Source organism: Gossypium arboreum, chromosome 8 (genome assembly GCF_025698485.1).
Source record: "Gossypium arboreum isolate Shixiya-1 chromosome 8, ASM2569848v2, whole genome shotgun sequence".
Lineage (NCBI taxonomy): Eukaryota > Viridiplantae > Streptophyta > Magnoliopsida > Malvales > Malvaceae > Gossypium > Gossypium arboreum.
In genome coordinates this window covers 67,536,847-67,553,359 of record NC_069077.1, presented here as the reverse complement: position 1 = coordinate 67,553,359, position 16,513 = coordinate 67,536,847, and the positions used below count along the sequence as shown (strand labels likewise).

The window sequence follows — 16,513 nt, the reverse complement described above, 5'->3', positions numbered from 1 at the left end:
CAAAAATTTATATACTTTTTCATACCTATTTTTCTCTTAAATTCATGCAAATCCGGTTAAATTCTTGTCGAAAAATAATTAAATAGTATAAAATAATTAAATTGTGTTAAAAATATAAACATGGTGAATTTAGTTAATTTTATACTTATTTTTTTATTAATTTTGACTATTTTCAACAGATTCGCGCAAAGGGCTAAAATTGGCTTGGCTGACACTACTGAAAGCACAAAACCGATAAGCAAATTGAAGTTTTGAGGCATATTAATTTCCAGCCTAAGACGGTCCAAAAATGTGTTTTAATTCATAATTTAATTAATTTTAATTTATTCCCCATTTAATTTGGGTTAAATAAATTATTTTTAATTAATTATGGAGAAAGGGTCCAGTTGAACCGCACTGGTTGAACCATATTGAGTTAACCGAACCAGCCACTAATTGGGCAGCCCAGAACCGTCCATATGCTAACCCAAATAAGCATTTTAGCTGATTAAATATGCTTGCAACAAGGCCCTTGAAGAACTGTCAAAATGAATTCAAACCCCTCATTTAATTGTGGCTTTATGAAACTGCCCCAAGCTTAAAATAGCAAAGATGAAACTCTCAACTTTGCCATGTGTGTGGCCGGCCAAGGGAGGTCTCTTAGGCTGATTATTTTTTCTATTTTTAGCTGTCATATTCAGCTATAAAATTCACCCCTTGCTGATCATTCAAAGCATCCCTCATCCATCCTTCATTCCACAACATTCTTTCATTCTCTCTTCTCCTCTCTCACTTTTTCTCCCATTTTTTCCATCCCATTTCCCTTATTGTTCAAGTGCTGATTTCTTCTCATGGGAAACAGGCTCTCATTAGCCATTTTGAAGCAGCAATTAAATGTTCATAAGCCACCTTGATAGCCGAGGGCAACGAAGAACGAAGAACAGAGCAACTAGTCAAGCCACGGAGAAACACCGGATTTGCTTATTGTTCCCTATCTCTCTAATTTTTGTTGTTGTTTTGACGAACATGTTTATGAATATTTATGCTATTGAAATGGTTATTTTAATCAATTTAACTTAAATTAATTTTGTGTTGGGTTGATTATATTCTGTCTGTTTAAATTGTTAAAATGACGTTTATGCTGTTATAGGCCTCGGTAAATTGCTTGGTTAAGTAAATCATGCCTAAGTTATTCTTGCATTACGACTGTGAGGTAGCTAATGAATTAATTATTTAAACGGATTGCAATTGTAATTAATTGACAGAGTACTTAACCAGTGCATGTTTATTCTTCTAAGGTAGCTGAAGGTTAAATTAGCAATATCTCTGGCGATATTATTACCTTGCATAACTTGCAAGATTATTGTGATTAAACTGTTTCAAGGTAGGGATGCCTTGTTACTTCACATAGTCTTTTATATGCTTATTAGATTAATTAATTGTTCTTTTATATACTTATTAGATTAATTAATCGTTTGAATTGACATAGGGATATGCAAGAGATTAGTTCAGTTTAATGAGTATGTATGTGCAATAACATGTTTTGTTACTAGAATCTATTTAGTCGGTTGAATTGACATAGGGATATATCAAGAGATGAATGGATTTTTTTTTGTAAGTTTGTTCATAAGCTAGAAAATTATCGGGTTGCTGTGAATTTATTCGTAACAGTGTAAACATGAGTTTAATAATTCAGAGTTCAAGAAATATAATTAATCCAACACAAGTATGTTACCTTGATTAAATCTTATTTGAAATCGTGCATTAGAACTCCTTTGTTTTATTTTAATTATTTATTTAGTTTTTAATTAGTTTTTGACCACCTTTTTAAAACCAAATTTTTTTCACCTCACCAAAGTGTTTTATAATTAATTTGATAAATAATTCTTTTTACAGTCCCTGTGGGTACGATAACTTGACATTTACTTGTCACTTTATTACTTGTTGCGATTATGTACATTTGCACATTTTCGTCGTTCCAAGTTTTTGGCACTGTTGCCGAGGTTAAAAAAAGAAGTCATTATTTGTGAATTTTTTAGTTTTACATTTTGGTTTATTTTTCTATTTAATTTTTAACTTAATTAATTTTTCTTTGATAATTTCAGGTGTTTATGAGTAATGACCAGATTATCAACTTACTTCCTGTAGACCTTGAGATAGAACGAACCTTTTGACAGCGAAGAAGACAAGCGAATCAGAGAAGGATTGAAGGAATGAATTTCAAGAATATGAATCAAGGAAATGGAGCAAACCTTGCTCAAAATCCTATCCTTATTGCTGACGATAGGGATAGAGCCTTAAGACAATATGTTGTGCCAGTATTTAACGATCTTAATCCCGGCATTAGGAGACCCGAAATCAAGGCACAACAATTCCAGCTGAAGCCAGTCATGTTCTAGATGGTTCAGACGGTGGGCCAATTCAGTGGAATGCCTACTGAAGATCCTCATCTTCACTTAAGACTATTTATGGAGGTGAGCGACTCTTTCAAATTAGCTAGAGTTCTCGAAGATGCATTACGATTGAAGTTGTTCTCGTACTCACTAAGGGACAGAGCTCGAGCCTGGTTGAATTCATTGCCACCGAACACTAAGTTGAGAAACGAGATCACTGCCTTCCAAGAAATGGATGATGAGTCCTTGTATGAGGCATGGGATCGATACAAAGAACTATTACGGAAATGCCCTCACCATGGAATCCACCATTGCATCCAACTTGAGACATTTTATAATGGTCTCAATGCTCACACGAGGATGGTAGTGGACACTTCTGCTAACGGTGCTATCCTTTTTAAGTATTATAATGAGGCTGACGAGATCATCGAGAGGATCGCTAGTAACAATTATCAATGGCCAACCAATTGAGCCGCGTTAGGAGGACGAGTCGCTGGAATACATGAAGTGGATGCTCTCACTTCACTTGCATCTCAGGTATCTTCCATCTCTTCAATGCTTAAGAATCTTACCACTAATAGGTCTAACAGTTTTGTAGCCCAACTACTTCACTAATTTAAGAGTATAGCCTGTGTTTATTGTGGGAAAAGACATTTTTTCGAAGAATGTCCATCGAACCCTGAATTTGTATATTACATGGGTAACCAGAACCAAAATCAAGGAAGGCAAGGACTGCAATCCAACTTTTATAACCCATCGTGGTGAAACCACCCAAATTTTTCCTGGAGTAACCAAGGGACTGGAACCAGTAACAACTACACTCAACCTAGACCGACTTAGGCATTTAGTTTTTCCCAACAACCAGCTCAGGCTGAATCATCCAACAGCTTAGAGAATTTATTAAAGGCAGACATAGCGAAAAACAATGCCACTCTAAAGAATTTGGAGAATCAAGTGGGCCAGCTTGCTACTGAACTCAGGAACTGACCACAAGGTGATTTACGTAGTGATACGGAGAATCTAAGAAAATTGGGGAAGAAACATTGCAAAGCGTTAACATTAAGGAGCAGAAAGATAGTAGAGCCCAACACTATCGAAGCTGAAAAGGGGACAGCTGATGCTCAAGACTCAGAGGAAGTTCAACCGAGTGTTAAAATTCCAGTTTCATAATAACCAAAATTTGTAAAACCCGACAAGGTAATTCTAGAATCAGCTAATTCTGATCAACTAACAAATCCATTAGATGGAGAATTGTCGCAAAAAATGAATCAACCAGTTTCAGTAAAGAAACCTTCACCACTGTACCCTCAAAGACTTCAGAAGCAGAAATAGGAAATTCAATTCAAAAAATTCCTCGACGTACTCAAGCAACTTCTCATCAACATCCCGTTGGTTAAAGCACTTGAACAAATGACAAACTACATCAAATTCATGAAGGATGTCCTGTCCAAAAAACAAGGACTTGGAGAATTTGGGACAGTAGCTCTGACGAAGGAATGCATCACATATCTTCAAGACAAACTACCCTCAAAGCTGAATGATCCTGGATGTTTTACCATACCTTACAACATTGGAGCAACATATTGTGGTAAGGCACTATGTGACTTGGGTCTAAGTATAAACTTGATGGCTATGTCAATAATTAGAAAGTTGGGATAGGTGAAGTTAGACCTACTACGGTTAGCAACCGAAAGTGCGGGATGTATTGGTACGTGTAGATAAATTCATCTTCCCTGCTGATTTTGTTATCCAAGACTTTGAAGCAAACAAAGAAGTGCAATTATCCTAGGACGACCATTATTAGCAACCAAAAGGACCCTTATTGATGTGAAGAAGGGTGAGCTTATGATGCGTGTTCAGGATGATCAGGTAACATTTAATGCTTTTAAGTCTATGCGATTTCTTGACACAATTGATGATTGTTTTGTAATATCCGATTTAGAGGATTCAATAGTGGAAAAGGAGCTCAACTATGTTGAGGATCCGTTGGAACAAATTTTGACATTAGATCCTCCAAATGATGAAGAGGAGGATGAATACTTAGCATTGTTAGAAGCTAATCAAAGGGGATTTAATTTAGAATCCCATTTTGAATCTTTCGAGTTAGAGAAGAGGGAGTATGCCCAACCAAAAGCGTCAGTCGAGGAACCATCTAAATTAGAACTCAAGCTATTACCTTCACATTTAAAATATGTTTATTTAGGTAACGCTTCTACTCTGCCTGTTATTGTTTCAGCATAATTAACTACTGAACAAGAAGAGAAAATCATCTCGGTGTTGAAATAATACAAGAAGGCTATCGGATGGACCATAGAAAACATCCGCGGTATTAGTCCATCTGTATGCATGCACAAGATTATCCTAGAAGATGGTGAAAAAGGGACTATTGATGGACAACGAAGACTGAACCACATCATGAAGCACGTGGTGAAAAAAGAGATTATCAAGTGGTTAGATGCGGGTATCATTTATCCTATCTCAGACAGTTCATGGGTAAGTCCAGTCCAGTGCGTGCCTAAGAAGGGAGGTATCACAGTCGTAGAGAACGAGAATAACAATTTAATACCAACTAAAATTGTTACGAAATAGAGGATTTGCATCGATTACCGACAGTTGAACAAGGCGACTAGGAAAGATCACTTTCTTTTGTCGTTCTTGGATCAAATGTTGGATAGACTCGCGGGGCGAGACTATTACTATTTCCTCGATGGATACTCGGGGTATAATCAGATTACAGTAGCACCAGAAGATCAGCACAAGACAATGTTCACCTGCCCGTATGGTACATTTGCATTTAGATGCATGCCATTTTGTTTATGTAATGCACCTGCTACATTTCAAAGATGTATGATGTCTATTTTCACTGACATGATTGAGAAGTACTTGGAAGTTTTTATGGATGAATTTTTAGTATTCAGAGATACTTACGATGATTGCTTAACCAATCTAGCTAAGGTAATAAGGCGATGCGAAGAAACGAACCTAGTACTTAACTAGGAAAAGTGCCATTTCATGGTGTGAGAAGGAATTTTTCTAGGGCATCGAATAACGTGACATAGGATCGAGGTAGATAAAGAAAAGGTAGATGTTATTGAGAAACTCCCACCTCCAACATCTATAAAGGGTGTTAGGAGCTTTTTGGGCCACGACAGTTTCTATCGAAGATTTATCAAAGACTTCTCCAAAATTGCTAAACCCTTATGCAAACTATTGGAGAAGGACACGACGTTTAAGTTCGATGATGAATGCTTAAAAGCTTTCAAGGATTTGAAGAGTCGATTATTTTGGCACCTATAATCATCACACTAGACTGGGATTTGCCATTTGAATTAAAGTGTGATGCAAGCGACTTCACGATAGAAGTTGTCATGGGCCAGCGAAGGAACAAAGTTTTCCATCCCATCTACTATGCAAGCCGGACTGTGACAGCTCAAAATTGACCCTAGTCGGGAAGTGGTTTCAGGACCGCTAAACCGAGTCACCGAAATGTTTGAACGTAATATTTATTGTCTAGAATATGCATTTATGAATGTGTGAAAATTTCAAGCTTCGATTTAGTCGATTGCATGTGAATTCAGTTATTAGGACTTGTGTGACACTTTTGAAATGTGATAGGCTAATCTATAAGGACCTAATAGTGCATGTAATCAAAAGGAGGACTTGCATGTCAAATTTCCCCCTAATAGCTAGTGGCCGCCATGACAAGGATTATGGGCAAAACATGTCATAGACATGTTATGTTGGTGCATCATGGGAGGAAAAAAATAAATTAATGGTTATGGGTAATAAAGAAATGGAAAAGAAAAAAAAAAAGGGGAATGTGAGAGTGTTACCCCCATTGCCGTGAGTTGAAGAAAAAGAAAAGAAAATTTTGTTCATCCTTTTTCATTTCTTTGAGCTGAAAATTCTTGGGAAGAAGGGAGGAGTTTTTGCTTCATGCTTGGTTTGGAAGAGGATTAGGAGGAGTATCTAGATTAAGGTATGTTGAGGTTGTGCCATGAGATTCATGCATGTTTTTAGTTGCTAGCTTGAGTTCTAACTAGCTCATGGTTCAAATCTTTGCTATGTCATGGGAATGATGTTCGGCCAAGGTGGATTTTGTGTTAATGCCATTGCATGCTAAATATGAAGCTTGTTGATGATATATGTGATGGTGGGTTGATGACTCTTGGATTTTCTTTTTAGCATTTTTGAGTGAGACATTAAGTTCTTTGTTTAACCATGACCAAACTTGAAATGGTATGGTGTTGTGAAGTATTCGGCCATGGTATATGCATAAGAATGATTTATGCTTATTGCATGGTAGGTAAGATTTGTGTTTTGGATATATGTTTATATTTGGTTATAATCAACTTGAGATTCGGCCCTTGCACCTATATGTATATATGTTTGCACATGATGTATTGGTATGACATATATACTATCTCAAGGTATATATTTACTTATGATGATGTTTTGGTTATGAAGTAAATGATAGATGTGTATTGAACTGCAATATGTAATGCATTAGTTAGTAAAATGTACGCCGTTCATGTGTGGTATTAAACATGTAATTGGCCTCGACATCAGCATGCATAATCGGCCACATGAATGAGTACATAGGTTGATGTGTTGTTCGGCCATAAGTAAGCATGTTGAAGGCTTTATCTCGACCTAGAAAATTCGGCTAAGGAGAGTACTAACTAATGTGTTGAGTTTGATGCATGATTTCACATGTATGTGACTTTAATGTCTAATGTATAAGTGTGGGCTAAGTGCCTTGTGTTCCTCTTTTCGATGCTCAAATGATTAAATCGATTTATTTATTTAATTAAGCTCAAGAGCAAAGGGATCCAAACCGATAAAGGGAAGGAAAAAGTGGTCGAATAGCCATCGAAATCGCTCGACAACATCCGAGGTAAGTTCTTGAGTAATAGAGCTTAAATTAAGATTGATTAGATCATGTTTTAAGCAAATCAAATCATGCTCTTTGTGTGTGGATATTGAGCCAAATTTGCAAGAGTGATAAGTGTATTGTGTTTGAGTTTTGCTAATGAAAATGAAATGCGAATGTGTTATGATTTAGTGTTAAATGTGCATGGTTATTCGAATGATGTCCTGCTAAGTCCCAAGGCTTTGTGCTAAGTGACCATATCCGGACTAAGATCAAGGCATTTGTGCGAGTTCCCAAATCCGAGTTAAGTCCCAAGGCATTTGTGCGAGCTATTATAACCGGCTATGTCCCGAAGGCTTTTGAGCGAAGTCGCTATATCCGGATAAAATCCAAGGTACGTGATTCGGGAATGAGCAATCTTGCTGTAAAAATTTCAGTTAATACGCTTGCAAAATTCCAGCAATGAGGTATGTTTCAGATGTGCTTTGAATTAGTTGAGCCCTTACAAATAAGTATTTGCTCATTGATAAACGAGCTACCGCCTTTGGCTAAGTTGATCTTTGTGTATGAACATAAGGGTTGGTAATGTGAAGTAAGTATGATATTGAGAATGTGTGCATATGAAATTATCCGTTTAGCTATATGAATGCTATGCTTTTGTTGTGCTGAATCCCTTGCTCAAAACTTACTAAGCATAAATTGCTTACTCCGCTTCTTTGTTCTCTGCTTTATAGATTTTGGCTCGTCACCATCGGACTCGGGATTTTTGGAAGTCGAAGTCTCCCACACTATCAAAGCCCCTTTTGGTACAATTTTGGTTGAGCTTTGAAATGGCATGTATAGGACTACCCTTTGTTGGTTTTCAAGCACGCTTTGTGATGTATGTGTGTACACCATGCGAAAATGGTTCGTAGAAGTGGAGTATGGCATTAGACCATTTGTGTTTATGTATATATGTATGGTTTCATGATGTGACTATGGACTGGAATGGAAGTGTTAAGCAAATGATCAGCCATTGGAATGGCTAAATATGATTATATGTGGACCTATGTATGACAAAACTCTAGTTGGTCCATGGAAACCACGAAATAGGTAAAGTTTACCTTGAAAACAGATGCTGACAGCAGCAGTGGTGTGGATTTGAAAAATCACTAAAATTTGTAGAAATGGAATTAAATAGTGAATAAATTATGTAAATGAACCTTGATGAATCTACTTTCATATGGAAGAAACGAAACGACCATATGAGTTATATGTTAAGAGATATTAAAGTTCTCGTGAAACAGGGCCAGAACGGTTTCTGGATCCCCTGTTCTGACTTTGGAAATTCATTATAAACTAACCAGAGATAATTAGGAGTCATTCCATGTATGTATAGATTCCTATTTGAGTCTATTTTCTATAGAAACAAACGGTATCAGTATTGAAGCCCTGTACAGGGAGATATCCAAGTCGTAATGTGCAAAGGTCAGTGTAGTCGATCCCTGTAACAGGGGAGACTTTAACTAATAAACTGTACTAATTGACCCGACCAAAAATTCTAGAAGAAAAATATGTAGATGGACATATGAGTCTAATTTTAGGGAAAAATTACGAAACTGATTTTTGAGCTTTGAAACTCAAGATATGATTTTTTTAAAGGCGGCAAGGACGCAAAGAACCAGCTTTGTCTGGAAATTTTTTAAATGGACTGTGAAAATAATTAAGTTAAGTCTGTGCACCTTGTGTTCGACTCCATAACGGACTCGGCACGGGTGTTACAATTTTATTGGTATCATAGCTACGGTTTAGTCGATTCTAGGACTACCGTAATGCGGTTGGGTCTAGCTATACATGTCATTTTATGTGATTATTTGATAGTGTGGTGATTTCTGACAATTGAAATGTGTTTATTTATAGTAATGGATCCCGATCCCGACCGAAAGCAAGAGGTGATGATCTTGAGAGTGTAGCGCTGCTCCCCCCACAAGGGACGGCGCCATGACTCTCAACCTAATGCTAGTAATCCAAATGATGAAGCTAGACAAGCTTTCTATAGCGTGATGAATGATTGGTTCAACCAATACATTCGAACTAATATGGCTGTTCCACAACCTCCATTCCCAACAAACACAACCCCGCACCTACAATGCCACCAGAATCGACCAAATAAGGTCGAATAAGCCCCAGCTTGATGTAATCCAAAACATGGGGCTACTGAATTTAAAGCTACGAATAGCGACGATGCCGAGCAAGCTGAATTTTGGTTGGACAACACTATCCGGGTACTTGATGAGCTATCTTGTACACCCAATGAATGCCTAAAGTGTACTATCTCCTTGCTACGCGATTCTACCTACTATTGGTGGAGTACTCGACTTCACAGCCCCGAGAGCAAGTAACTTGGGAGTTTTTCCAAACCGAGTTTCGGAAAAAGTATATCATCGAGATTTGTTGATCAAAACGGAAGGAATTTCTTGAGCTTAAGCAAGGTTCTATGTCGCCATCGATTCGAGCGAAAATTTGTTAGACTTAGTAGATACGCCGAATGTATTTCGTCCGAGGCTATCATGTGTAAACGCTTTGAGGATGGGCTGAATGAAGATATAAAATGTTCGTTGGCATTCTTGAAATACGAGAGTTCGTAGTACTTGTGGAGCGAGCTTGTAAAGTCAAGAGCTTAGAAAAGAAAAACAAAAGTTGATGTGGGAACCGGAGAGTTTCAAAAGATCCTCGGAAAGTTGCTTCAACAGCATCAAGAAATTTCATGATGATGTGGGCGGTCTAGAGGCACTTCGGCCTTTTAGACGAGATCGTGATCGACCCCACAATGGGTACACGAGGCACTTGATCGCCAATGTTGGGAATGAACGCCGAGACGAACGGAGTGTCGACATTGTGGCAAATGGCATTCGAAGTTGTAGATTCCGTGACCGCCTCATTACAAGTGCGGATCAGTTGACCACTTCATTAAAGATTGCCCGAGGTTGTCTCGAATGTAATGTAGATCGAGTGGGAAACCGGCGCTACCACCGCCGAGGTAGACCATCTAGAAATACGGGCAATGCTAGTGGTGGTCAGAGAGGATCTAGAGATGCTACGACCAGATCCGAGGCTTGCGCTCCTGCTAGGGCTTATGCCATACGCGCACGTGAGGATGCTTCCTCGCCAGATGTTATTACCGGTACTTTCACTCTCTTTGAGACTAATGTAATTGCTTTGATTGACCCTGGTTCCACTCATTCTTATATATGCAAAACCTTAGCATCCAGTAAGACTTTACCTATTGAGTCTACTGAGTTCGTAATTCGGGTGTCAAATCCCTTGGGTCGTTATGTGCTTGTCGACAAAGTATGTAAGAAATGTCCCCTAGTGAATCGAGGTTCCTGTTTTCCGGCGGACTTGATGCTTTTGCCGTTTGATGAATTTGACGTTATCCTCGGTTTAGATTGGTTGACCGTGCATGATGCGGTTGTGAATTGCAAAAGCAAGACTATTGATCTGAGGTGTGCAAATAACGAGATAATCCGAGTTGAGTCTACGGACTTAAAGGGGTTGCCAGCTGTAATATCAGCAATGTTGGCCCAGAAATATGTAAGGAAGGGGTGCGAAGCATACCTTGCGTATGTACTTGATGACAAGGAATTGGAAAAGAAACCCGAATCTGTGCCGGTGGTTTGTGAATACCCGGATGTTTTTCCCAAAGAATTACTGGGTTTGCCACCTGTTCAGGAGATAGAGTTTGGTATTGAGCTTGTACCTGGGACTACGCCGATTTCGATAGCTCCGTATCGTATGGCTCCAACCGAGTTAAAAGAGTTGAAAGCTCAGTTGCAAGAATTGACGGACAAAGGTTTCGTTCGACCAAGTTTCTCACCTTGGGGTGCACCAGTATTGTTTGTGAAAAAGAAGGACGGAACCATGAGGTTGTGTATTGACTATCGTCAGCTGAATAAAGTGACGATAAAGAATAAATATCCATTACCGCGTATTGATGATTTGTTTGATCAACTAAAGGAAGCCTCAGTGTTTTCAAAGATAGATTTGAGATCGGGTTATTATCAGTTGCGGATTCGAGATTCGGACGTACCCAAACCGCTTTCGAACGAGGTACGGTCACTATGAGTTCTTAGTGATGCCGTTCGGGCTCACTAATGCCCTCATGGTATTTATGGATTTGATGAATCGGATCTTCGATAGTATTTGGACCGGTTCAGTAGTTGTGTTCATTGATGACATCTTGGTCTATTCAAGAGATGAGACCGAACATGCCGAACACCGAGATTAGTGTTGCAAATTTTACGGATAAGCGCTTATATGCTAAGTTCAACAAGTGTGAGTTCGGTTAAAAGAGGTCACTTCTTGGGTCATGTGGTATCTCGATCGGTATTCGAGTCGACCCGAGCAAAATTTTAGCCATACTTAACTGGAAGCCTCCAGAAATATTAATGAGGTTCGAGCTTTTTGGGACTTGCGTTACTACCGACGGTTTGTAAAGGTTTCTCGATGATAGCCACACCCATGACGAAGCTACTTCAAAAGATGTTAAGTTCAAATGGACGGAAGAATGTCGAAAAGTTTTGATCAACTGAAAACTTATTTGACTAAGCTCAATTTTAGTGCAAACCGAATCGTGCAAAGAGTTTGTCATCTATAGTGACGCCTCCCTACTTGGGTTAGGTTGCGTCTTGATGCAAGAAGGTCGAGTTGTGGCCTATGCGTCGAGACAATTAAAGCCACATGAGAAAAATTATTCACCCATGATCTCGAACTAGTCGCCAGATTCGCTTTGAAAATATGGCGACACTACCTATTTGGGGAGAAGTGCCATGTATTTTCGGATCACAAAAGTCTCAAATATTTGATGACTCAAAGAGACTTGAATCTACGACAAAGGCGCTGGCTTGAGTTGTTAAAAGATTATGAGCTAGTCATTGATTATCACCCGAAAGGCTAATGTGGTTGCGGACGCCTTAAGCGAAAATCACTTTTGCTTTACTGAGCGATGAATGTACACTTGTCTATTCTACCCGACAATGTGTTAATAGCCAATTAAAGGCCAAACCATTATTGACTCATCAAATTCGTGAAGCTCAGAAAGTTGACGATGAGTTGGTTGCAAAACGGGCTGAGTGTGTTCCGAACAAGGAATCAGAGTTTCCAATTGATGATGATGATTGTTTGAGGTTCAGAAGTCGTCTGTGTGTTCCAAGGAATTCGGAACTCATTACGATGATTCTGAACGAAGCCCATTGTAGCCGAATGTCAATTCACCCAGGGAGTACGAAGATGTACAATGATTTGAAACATCGGTTTTGGTGGCATGGTATGAAACGAGACATCTCCGACTTTGTTTCGAGATGTTTAATATGTCAACAAGTGAAAGCGGAACATCAAGTGCCTTCAGGGTTACTTCAGCCGATCACGATACCCGAGTGGAAATGGGATCGAGTCACAATGGACTTTGTGTCCGGACTGCCATTGTCAGCAAGTAAGAAGGATGCGATTTGGGTTGTTGTTGATAGACCGACTAAGTCGGCTCACTTTATCCCCGCGCGCACGGATTTTTCATTGGATAAACTAGCTGAATTGTACGCTTCTCGATTGTGAGATTACACGGGTATCGATTTACATTGTGTCGGATAGAGATCCGAGATTCACCTCGCGATTTTGGAAGAAATTGCAAGAAGCTTTGGGTACCAAGCTGCACTTTAGCACCGCTTTTCATCCACAAACCGATGGTCAATCTGAGCGAGTAATTCAGATACTTGAGGATATGTTGAGATGTTGCGTCCTTGAGTTTAATGGTTCATGGGAACGATATTTACCTTTGATTGAATTCGCTTACAACAATAGTTTTCAATCAAGTATTAAGATGGCACCTTACGAGGCTTTGTACGGGTGTAAATGCCGTACACCATTGTTTTGGACCGAGCTCGGTGAAAGCAAAATTTTCGGAATGGATTTGATTAAAGATGCTGAATGAAAGTAAAAGTAATCCGTGAAAATCAAGATAGCCTCCGATCGTCGTAAGTCGACGCTCTCAAACGAAAAGACATTGAGTATCGTGGGAGATAAAGTGTTTCTTAAAGTTTTGCCTTGGAAAAAGATACTCGATTTGGCCGTAAGGCAAATTGAGTCCGAGGTTCATCGGGCCATATGAAGTATCCGAACGAGTCGGTCCAGCTTGCATATCGATTGATTTTGCCTCCTGAACTTGAAAAGATTCACGACGTCTTTCATGTTTCGATGCTTCGACGTTATAGATCTGATCCATCGCACATAATTAGTCCATCAGAGGTTAAAATTCAAGCCGATATGAGTTATGAAGAAGAACCGATTTGTATCCTAGCTCGTGAAGTGAAGGAGTTGCGAAACAAAAGGGTTCCATTAGTAAAAGTGTTATGGCTTAAACACGGGATGGAAAAAGCTACTTGGGAACCCGAGAACTTTATGAAAGAGCGTTACCCAAACCTATTTACCGGTAAGATTTTCGGGGACGAAAATTTCTTAAGTGGGGGAGAGTTGTGACAGCCCAAAATTGACCCTAGTCGGGAAGTGGTTTCGGGACCGCTAAACTGAGTCACTGAAATGTTTGAATGTAATATTTATTGTCTAGAATATGCATTTATGAATGTGTGAAAATTTCAAGCTTCGATTTAGTCGATTGCATGTGAATTCAGTTATTAGGACTTGTGTGACACTTTTGAAATGTGATAGGCTAATCTATAAGGACCTAATAGTGCATGTAATCAAAAGGGAGGACTTGCATGTCAAATTTCCCCCCCTAATAGCTAGTGGCCAGCCATGACAAGGGATTATGGGCAAAACATGTCATAGACATGTTATGTTGGTGCATCATGGGAGGAAAAAAATAAATTAATGGTTATGGGTAATAAAGAAATGGAAAAGAAAAAAAAAAAGGGAATGTGTGAGTGTTACCCCCATTGCCGTGAGTTGAAGAAAAAGAAAAGAAAATTTTGTTCATCCTTTTTCATTTCTTTGAGCTGAAAATTCTAAGGAAGAAGGGAGGAGTTTTTGCTTCATGCTTGGTTTGGAAGAGGATTAGGAGGAGGTTTGGCCATACTTGTATCTAGATGAAGGTATGTTGAGGTTGTGCCATGAGATTCATGCATGTTTTTAGTTGCTAGCTTGAGTTCTAACTAGCCCATGGTTCAAATCTTTGCTATGTCATGGGAATGATGTTCGGCCAAGGTGGATTTTGTGTTAATGCCATTGCATGCTAAATATGAAGCTTGTTGATGATATATGTGATGGTGGGTTGATGACTCTTGGATTTTCTTTTTAGCATTTTTGAGTGAGACATTAAGTTCTTTGTTTAACCATGACCAAACTTGAAATGGTATGGTGTTGTGAAGTATTCGGCCATGGTATATCCATAAGAATGATTTATGCTTATTGCATGGTAGGTAAGATTTGTGTTTTGGATATATGTTTATATTTGGTTATAATCAACTTGAGATCCGGCCCTTGCACCTATATGTATATATGTTTGCACATGATGTATTGGTATGACATATATACTATCTCAAGGTATATATTTACTTATGATGATGTTTCGGTTATGAAGTAAATGATAGATGTGTATTGAACTACAATATGTAATGCATTAGTTAGTAAAATGTATGTCGTTCATGTGTGGTATTAAACATGTAATTGGCCTCAACATCAACATGCATAATCGGCCACATGAATGAGTACATAGGTTGATGTGTTGTTCGACCATAAGTAAGCATGTTGAAGGCTTTATCTCGACCTAGAAAATTCGGCTAAGGAGAGTACTAACTAATGTGTTGAGTTTGATGCATGATTTCACATGTATGTGACTTTAATGTCTAATGTATAAGTGTGGGCTAAGTGCCTTGTGTTCCTCTTTTCGATGCTCAAATGATTAAATCGATTTATTTATTTAATTAAGCTCAAGAGCAAAGGGGATCCAAATTCGATAAAGGGAAGGAAAAAGTGGTCGAATAGCCATCGAAATCGTTCGACAACATCCGAGGTAAGTTCTTGAGTAATAGAGCTTAAATTATGATTGGATTAGATCATGTTTTAAGCAAATCGAAATCATGCTCTTTGTGTGTGGATATTGAGCCGAAATTTGCAAGAGTGATAAGTGTATTGTGTTTGAGTTTTGCTAATGAAAATGAAATGCGAATGTGTCATGATTTAGTGTTAAATGTGCATGGTTATTCAATGATGTCCGAGCTAAGTCCCAAGGCTTTGTGCTAAGTGACCATATCCGGACTAAGATCCAAGGCATTTGTGTGAGTTCCCAAATATGGGTTAAGTCCCAAGGCATTTGTGCGAGCTATTATAACCGGCTATGTCCCAAGGCTTTTGAGCGAGTCGCTATATCCGGATAAAATTCAAGGTACGTGATTCAGAATGAGCAATCTTGCTGTAAAAATTTCAGTTAATACGCTTGCAAAATTCCAGCAATGAGGTATGTTTCAGATGTGCTTTGAATTAGTTGAGCCCTTACAAATAAGTATTTGCTCGCTTGATAAACGAGCTACCGCCTTTGGCTAAGTTGATCTTTGTGTATGAACATAAGGGTTGGTAATGTGAAGTAAGTATGATATTGAGAATGTGTGCATATGAAATTATCCGTTTAGCTATATGAATGCTATGCTTTTGTTGTGCTGGAATCCTTGCTCAAAACTTACTAAGCATAAATTGCTTACTCCGCTTCTTTGTTCTCTGCTTTATAGATTTTGGCTCGTTAGCTATCTGACTCGGGATTTTTGGAAGTCGAGGTCTCCCACACTATCAAAGCCCCTTTTGGTACAATTTTGGTTGAGCTTTGAAATGGCATGTATAGGACTACCCTTTGTTGTTTTTCAAGTACGTTTTGTGATGTATGTGTGTATAGCCATGCGAAAATGGTCGGTAGAAGTGGAGTATGGCATTAGACCATTTGTGTTTATGTATATATGTATGGTTTCATGATGTGACTATGGACTGGAATGGAAGTGTTAAGCAAATGATCAGCCATTGAATGGCTAAATATGATTATATGTGGACCTATGTATGACAAAACTCTAGTTGGTCCATGGAAACCACGAAATAGGTAAAGTTTACCTTGAAAACAGATGCTGACAGTAGAAGTGGTGTGGATTTGAAAAATCACTAAAATTTTTAGGAATGGAATTAAATAGTGAATAAATTATGTAAATGAACCTTGATGAATCTACTTTCATATGGAAGAAACGAAACGGCCATATGAGTTATATTTTAAGAGATATTAAAGTTCTTGTGAAATAGG

The 16,513-nt window shown here is 38.5% G+C and overlaps 1 non-coding gene across 1 annotated transcript; it reads right to left on the bottom strand.

Moving 5' to 3' along the window:
- Positions 1–2,570: 2,570 nt before the first annotated feature.
- Positions 2,571–2,677, bottom strand: LOC128280038 (small nucleolar RNA R71). Its single transcript, XR_008270220.1, has one exon. It is a non-coding gene; the product is annotated as a small nucleolar RNA R71 (small nucleolar RNA).
- Between the last annotated feature and the right edge of the window lie 13,836 nt (positions 2,678–16,513).